Source organism: Mustela nigripes, chromosome 1 (genome assembly GCF_022355385.1).
Source record: "Mustela nigripes isolate SB6536 chromosome 1, MUSNIG.SB6536, whole genome shotgun sequence".
In the NCBI taxonomy this organism is placed as follows: domain Eukaryota; kingdom Metazoa; phylum Chordata; class Mammalia; order Carnivora; family Mustelidae; genus Mustela; species Mustela nigripes.
The window spans coordinates 268,501,608-268,509,213 of NC_081557.1; the positions used below are offsets into that span (position 1 = coordinate 268,501,608).

General features: G+C 49.4%; 1 protein-coding gene and 1 long non-coding RNA gene across 3 annotated transcripts in view; one reads left to right on the forward strand and one right to left on the reverse strand.

Moving 5' to 3' along the window:
• The window catches only part of PRKG2 (protein kinase cGMP-dependent 2), a 97,780-nt gene extending 91,913 nt beyond the window's left edge, over positions 1 to 5,867 (reverse strand). For both annotated transcript variants that reach the window (XM_059385798.1, XM_059385792.1), the window contains exon 1: positions 5,776 to 5,867. The gene's annotated coding sequence lies outside the window, so the exon portion shown is untranslated. The remainder of the gene's footprint in view (positions 1 to 5,775) is intronic.
• The window catches only part of LOC132007589 (uncharacterized), a 5,601-nt gene continuing 3,718 nt past the window's right edge, over positions 5,724 to 7,606 (forward strand). The window contains exon 1 of the long non-coding RNA XR_009401406.1: positions 5,724 to 5,797. This is a non-coding gene — a long non-coding RNA (uncharacterized LOC132007589). The remainder of the gene's footprint in view (positions 5,798 to 7,606) is intronic.

Here is a 7,606-nt window from a genome sequence, read left to right on the forward strand (position 1 = left end):
AACATTATTACTAGTACTGTTACCATTATTTAACATTATTACTAGTACTGTTACCATTATTTAACATTATTACTAGTACTGTTACCATTATTTAACATTATTACTAGTACTGTTACCATTATTTAACATTATTACTAGTACTGTCACCATTATTTAACATTATTACTAGTACTGTCACCATTATTTAACATTATTACTAGTACTGTTACCATTATTAAACATTATTACTAGTACTGTTACCATTATTTACCCAACAAAATAACTCATCTTAGTAGAAAAATGTACTGATCAAAAAACATGCACTAAACAAACACAATATTATCAGAGAACAAAGTCAGTGGTGATACAAGCCGACTTCAAAACTTACTATTAAAAAAAGACTTACTATAAAGCTGCAATAATCAAGGCAGTGGTTTTAGTGAAAGATAGACGAATAGATCAACGGTACATAATAGAGCTCAGAAATAGACTCACGCAAATATAGTTAACTGGACTTTGACAAAGAAACAAAAACAGTTCAGTGGAGAAATGATAGTTTTTTAACAAACTGGACACACAAACATACACACACTCATTAATCTAGATACAGACCTCATATCTTCACAAAAATTATCCTAAAGTGTATCAAATACCTAAATATAAAACACAAAACTATAAAACTGCTAGTAAGACAACAGAGGCAAAATTCTAAGTGATCTTGGGTTTGGTGATGACTTTTTAGATAAAACATCAAAAGCACAATCCATGAAAGGAAAAAAGTTGATAAGGCAGACTTCATTAACATTTAAAACATCTGCTCTGCAAAGACACCATTGACAGAATGCACCAACAAGCCACAGACTGGGAGACAGCACTTGCAAAGCACATATTTAATAAAGGACTAGTATCCAAAATATACAAAGAACACTTAACATTCAACAATAGGAAAACAAACAACCCAGTTAAAAAATGGGCAAAAATAAGGGGTGCACGTGTGGCTCAATCAGTTAAACATCTGAATTTAGCTCAGATCATGATCCCAGGGGGCTGGGACCGAGCCCCACCTCTGGGCCTTCTGCTCAGTGGGGAGTCCACTTCTCCCTCTCCCTCTACCTGCCTCTACCTCCCTCTACCTGCCGCTCTGCCTGCTGTGCTCTCTCACTCTCTCTCAGTCAAATAAATTAATAAAATATTTTTTAAAATGGGCAAAAATCTAAGCAGATATGTCACCACAGAAGATACACATGTGGGAAATAGGGATGTGAAAATATGCTCAACATTGTATGTCGTTAGAGAATCTCCAAGTAAATCAGTCGTGAGATACCACCGTATACCTATCAGAATGACCAAAATCCAAACACTGACAACACCAGATGCTAGAAAGAATGTGGAGCAGCACGAACTCCCATTCATTGCTAATGGGAGTGTGAAGTGATACAGTCACTCTAGAAGACAGTTTTGGAGTCGCTTATAAAGCTACATAATTATATAATCCATTGGTCATGTTCCTTGGTATTAATTTGACTGATATGAACATGTACGTCCACACCAAAACCTGCACATGGATATCTGCAGTAGCTTTATTCATAACTGCCGCAACATCGAAGCAATCGGTATGTCCTTCTTTGGACAGACAGATAAACAAACTGCGGTAAACCTAGACAACGAAATATTATTCAGGGTTGAAAAGTTGTAACGATCGAGGCATGACAAGACATGGAGGCATTTTAAATACACATTGCCAAGTGAGAGAAGTCAGTCTGGAAAAATCTAGTTACAGCATGATTCCCACTATTTGACATGCAGGAAAAGACAAAATTTAGAACACTGAAAAGATCCGTGGTTGCAGAGACTTCGAGAGAGGGAAAGAGGAAAGAATAGGAGGAGCACCGGCAGGTTTCAGGGCCGTGAAATTACTGTGCGATGCTGTGACGGTGGATACGCGTCTTGCACATGTGTCCAAACCCACCGAATGTACAATACAAAGAATGAGCCTTATTGTTAACTAGGTACTTGAGTTAATAATCATGGGCCAATCCTGGTTCATCAACTATAACAAATGTAACATTTATTATCATACTATATATATATATAAAATATATAATATAATAATATATATATTTATAAATAATATATAATAATATATAATATACATAATAATATATATTATTATACAATTGTATCAATGTATCACATTGATACAAGATATTAAGAATAGGGGATAGGAGGAGGGGGCAGGGGAGCATATGGAAACTCTGTAATTTTCGTTTAATTTTTCTATAAAATTGCTCTAAAAACTAAAGTCTATTAATTTAAAAAAAAACACATATTAAAGAGTGAAGGCAAAAAAGCTGACAGCATATCCAGGAAACAGACAGATGCATGATGGGAGAAAGAGTGACGAGCCATGAAAAGTCTAGGGCAGGAATAAGACGTGGAAGAATTTATACACCACGTTATGGTATCTGCATTTTAGTGTAGGTCACGTTTTTTTCAAGTTATATGGTCAGATTTGTCCTTGAGAAAAGACTATTTTCTTGGCCATAAATATGGAATGGAGTGAAAAGAGCTTTAGAGGGAAAGGAACAAAGCACAGGTTATTGTGCCAATCCGAGTCAAAGGTGACAGGACGGGGAAAGGCCAAAGTCCCAACCCCATTCTCATGTCCTGAACTTCTGGAACTCAAGATAACTCTGTTTATATGGACCAGCTCCATGGTAGCCAGAAGAGAAAACTGTGATCATCAGGGATTTGGTAAAAGCTATGACTACAGGTAACTCTGCAATTTCCTTGCCTTCAACAGACCATGAAAAGTAGAATCAATGCTTTTTTTTATGATATGGAGAGTTTACCCTGAAATCAGAGAAGTGAACTACACAAGCTTTTATAAATAGTCTTTTAAGTCTATGTGAAACTAATGCATTTGGTGCTATCCTTAATTTGTTTCACCAAATTTCTTTTATAAAATAATTAACCATCACTAATGGTTAATTATTTTCCCTGAGGTGAAGCACACAGAGCTGCCATTGTGAGAACAGCTCAATTCCCTGTCGATGCTACAGTTAAAACCATCCTCCGGTCTTGTGACTGATGACCCGGGACTCAGTTTTGAATCTACTGTGTGTTTTCTGTAGCCACAGCACGGCAGTACGAGAGCAATCTTCTTTCCTCAGGCAGTCATATGAGCTCAGTTTCAGCTACCCCAGAGGTTGACTCTCTCTTTGAAGGGCCTCTCCACCTAACAGAATGTTCATAGTGAATTTTACAAACGACACATATCCTGTGTTTTCACTGTCCAATGTGGTGGCATGCCATTCAGCTATTTTTGGGTGCTGCAGTATCCGATAGACAGGCCAAGACAGAGAAATGTAATTTTATAGGTGTAGGTCAGGATATTACAGCTGATGGAACTTGAGTGGTGATAAGGAGAAAGAGAACAAAGATTTGGAAATTTCCACTGTGGCAAACTGGGTAAGAGGGGATGTCATTAACCAAAAGGTGGAACAGATTGGAGGGATGAGACAGGGAGTCCAATTCTGGACGTGCTCCGTCCGAAGGGCCTGTGGCACTAACACGGAGGACTTCAGTAGGCCGTAAGACGTGAGCCCTGGACGATCAGGAGCACGGAGGTGCAAATGGGTCTGATAGCCTCAGTACGGGCTGGAGCTGAAGTAGTGGATTAACGTGCCCAGGAGACTGGCAATAAGGAGAGGAAAAGTATCTAGGCATACATCCCACGTGAAAGAAGAACTAGAGATAGGGTAAGAAGAAGCTACTGCTTTGGTAAAAGTGAGAGAAGGTATGAATGGGTTCATAGTCAGAATGAGATTGGTGGAAGGAATCCTGCAGAGACTAAATAGCTCAGTGTGGTGAGAACATGGGTGTGCACAGAGGGGAAAGGAAGGAAGGAAGAAAGGAAGGAAGGAAGGAAGGAAGGAAGGAAGGAAGATGATCCCAATATTTTGATCTGAGAAGGCTGAGAGGAAGGTAGTGCCATTAACGGATTCATTCTTTCAGAGGTGAAGACAGCACCATCTACGGGCTGGGCGCCGAGACATTGACTCAAGTCAGGGCAATGAGCATGCTTTATGGGGACAGGAATGAAGCGGACCTTATCTGTGTTGAGCATAAGGTGTCTGAGTGTCATCACGGTCGAAATGCTGAGCAGAGACAGCAAAAAAGAAAGGTGGAGGCAAGAGACTGCTTTACAGAGGGAAGACTTTGAAGTCCCATTAGTAGATGAGATCACTCCAAGAAAGGGAAGGAATGCCTCTGCCACTACATATGTACATCTAGATGACAGCTACAGATCCCGTTGATCGGAGAAGAGGCAGAGAAGCGAACAAGGCAGACGCGGAAGGCGCAGCTGTACAAGTAGGAGAAGTAGCAGAAGTATCCTAGAGGCCAGGAAGGCAAGGCTTCCAAGAAGTGAGCAGGCGGCCGTTGACATCCCACAGATACACCAAAGCAAATTAAATCAGAGGGAAAAGCCTGGAATTTAGCCTTTCACACAAGAGTTGGGATAGAAATCTGATTCCAAAGGACCGTGGGAAGAGCTGACGTAGACAGCAGGGGTTTCAAGATGATAACTTGGTTCATGAAGTGGATTTTTACAACAGTGGGAACTTGAGTGTGTTTGTAAACCCGGGATCATGGCCCAGCGTAGATGCAGAAAAATGAAAACATAGAAGAGGGAGTCACTGATAGGGAAATGGCCTAGAGGAAGACAGTGTGGGATCAGAAGATTTGGGCAACCTCCAGGCAGCACCTGCCTTCCCCGGGGCGGTGAGTTAGCCTCACCTGTAAGGACCGCACAGGACTGTAGTTCAGTCTGCACACGGAGCACAGAGATCTCTGCCACATCGTCTGAGGCCGTTTATTTTCCGTTACACAGTGTCTCAGCGCAGGCACAATGGCCTCTCATTCTCCAAAGAGGATCCTCCACCATATTAGGTCCTGCGCTCGGTGCACTACACCGGAGCGCCGAACAGACACTGCGTTCGTCCGGGAGTTAAACAGAAACTTGCCAAGAAAAGAGACAATGATTTCTAAGGAACTGGGGACGGGGGTCGGGAGCTGTACGTTGCTCCCTTCCCTTATGTAAAAAAAAAAAAAAAAAAAAAGCCCCTCGGACCCTCTGGAGCGAGGTGGAAATCGGACTTTTCTACCTGTTAATTCTGCCTCCCTTGTTCCCAGCCTCACCTCCGGCCTCGGCCGCCGCCCATCCGCACCCGAGTCCTGCCCCGCGCTGACCCCTGCTTTCTCCCCCATCCTGTAAGTGGACGATTTGCGGGGTCCGCTCGCTCCTGTCCCTGCATCACTTAGAAACGCAGGCACGCGAAGCGGCTCCGGAGCCGCGAGCGCCCCCGAGCACCCGCCCAAGTTTGCGCGGACTCCCAAGTCCTCGCGCCCGGGCCGCCTCGCCGCCGCTCCGCAGGGCTGGAGGAGCCGGAGCGCACGCGGCCCGCCCCGCGAGCCCCAGCCCCGCAGCGCCGCCGCCTCGGCGGGGACAGCCGCGAGGACCCCCGCCCCGAGGACCCCCGCCCCCCGCGCCGAGCTCGCCCCTCCCGCCCCTGCCCGCCTCTTAGGCTCGCGCAGCCCGTCCGCGCCCGCGGCGCCGGGGAGCACGGCCACAGCCCGCCAGCCGCGCGCGCCCGCGTCCCCACACACACGCACGGGAGCGGCGGGTGTGGAACGGCGCCCCGCGCCCCGCGCGCCCCGCAGGCAGCGGCGCACCCCGGCCCCGCGCCTCCCCGCGCGGCCCCCGCGCCCCAGCCCGCCGCCCGCCGCGCTCACCGCACCGCCGGGAACTTTCCAGGTGCGCAGCTCGTCGCCTCGGCGCCGCCGCCCCCGCGCCTCCGCGTCCGCTCCCGCGCCGCCCTCCCCTGCCGCCCGCGGCGCCCGAGCCTGGAGCGCGGGGCCCTCGGCGAGCCCGGCCGTGCGCGGGACGCGGGACGCGCGGCGCGGGCCCGGGGCTCCGGCTGCGGGGGATCCGGGGGCGCGGGCGAGCGCGCTGCGGGCAGGAGCTGCGGCGGCTCGGGCGCTGCCGCCTGGCTCCTCCGCGGGGGCCGGTGCGGAGCAGACGCGCCGGGAGGGCGGAGGGAGGGCGGGAGGAGGGAGGGGAGGAGGCGGAGGAGGGGGAGGGTCAGCGGGGCGGCCGCGGGCCGGAGCGCCGAGCCGGCCTCCCGGAAGGTGGGGTCCCGGGCGCATCCCGGCGGGCCGCACCTTGGCTCCGCGGCGAGCCTGGCCGGAGCCCGGCCCGCACTTGCCCGCGCTCCCTCCGCAGCGAGGCCGCGGCGGGAGACGACGTCGGGCGGGAACCGTGCTCTGTGTTATTGTTCTCTCCACTTGGAGCGAGTGGGCCGAGGGGACAGCAAAGTTCGGGGGCGCGTTCGTCTCCCCGCCCCGGTCTGCCCGGCCCCCCCCCCCCAGCTCGCCTTCCTTGGCGGAGCGCTCGCGGGGCGCACGGCCGGACGCGCTCTCTGGTCACTCGCTGCCCTCCCAGCGGACGGGTGACCCCAGGAGCCCCGAGCCGCGCTGTCCCCGGACTCTGGAGCCACAACTTGCGCCCAGTTTGCGGCTCACGGGATCCCGGGGGCAGGGGTTTGCACCGAGTTTTAAGGGGCAGAGATTAGACCTTCGCAACCGGTGGGCCCCTGAGCAGGGCCCCTCCCTGATCGCCCAGGCCGCTGTTGCTCGCCCAGTCGCCTTCTGATTCCATGGTTTTTTGTCTTGTTTTGTTTTTCCCCTGAGGCTCGCATTATGGTTTTCTAAATATATACGTGCCCCGCCGCGTAACTTGCTGTGCTCTGGCCTTGAGAGATCCCCGTGTGGCTTTTCCCCTTCCCTCCTGCCACCACCAGAGGAATTTCACTGGCAAGTCCACCGAGGACAGGGCAGTGTCTGTGCTGAGGAACGGGAAGTACAGTGAGGTTTTATTCTGGAGAAGGTCGGAACCCACCTCCCCGGGGGTTAAACCTCGTGGTGGCAGTGGCTCCTGTCGCACTGGTCAGCGCTGGTACATACGTAGACTTATATAGAAGTGAGCCCAGGGAGGGTCTGTTGAATGGGGCCACTACATTTCAGAAGAAGAATGCAGTCCTGTTTGTTTTTGTGCCAAGTGAAAAAAAAAAAAATTAAGCAAAAGTACAAAGTACTTTTTCATGAACATATGCTACAGTCTTCCCATTTTATGCAGGCCTTCAAAATAGCCCAGCTAGAGAAGATGGTCTGGGGAAGGATTCCACAGGAAAAAGAAAAATAATTAAGTCATTGTTAAGTCACTGTCATCATGGACTTCTCAGTCAACAGAATGGATTTTTATGAACAACAAGAAGGAAATCAGATTTTCAAAGTCCTTCAAAGTCCTTTCATGCATTTAGTCCACGTTGCGGTGCGGGGGGTAGTGGATTGCTAATTAATGGGTCTACATTTTTTTAAACATTTTATTTATTTATTTGACAGAGATCACAAGTAGGCAGAGAGGCAGGCAGAGAGAGAGAGGAAGGGAAGCAGGCTCCCCGCTGAGCAGAGAGCCCGATGCGGGGCTCGATCCCAGGACCCTGGGATCATGACCCTAGCCAAAGGCAGAGGCTTTAACCCACTGAGCCACCCAGGCGCCCCTACT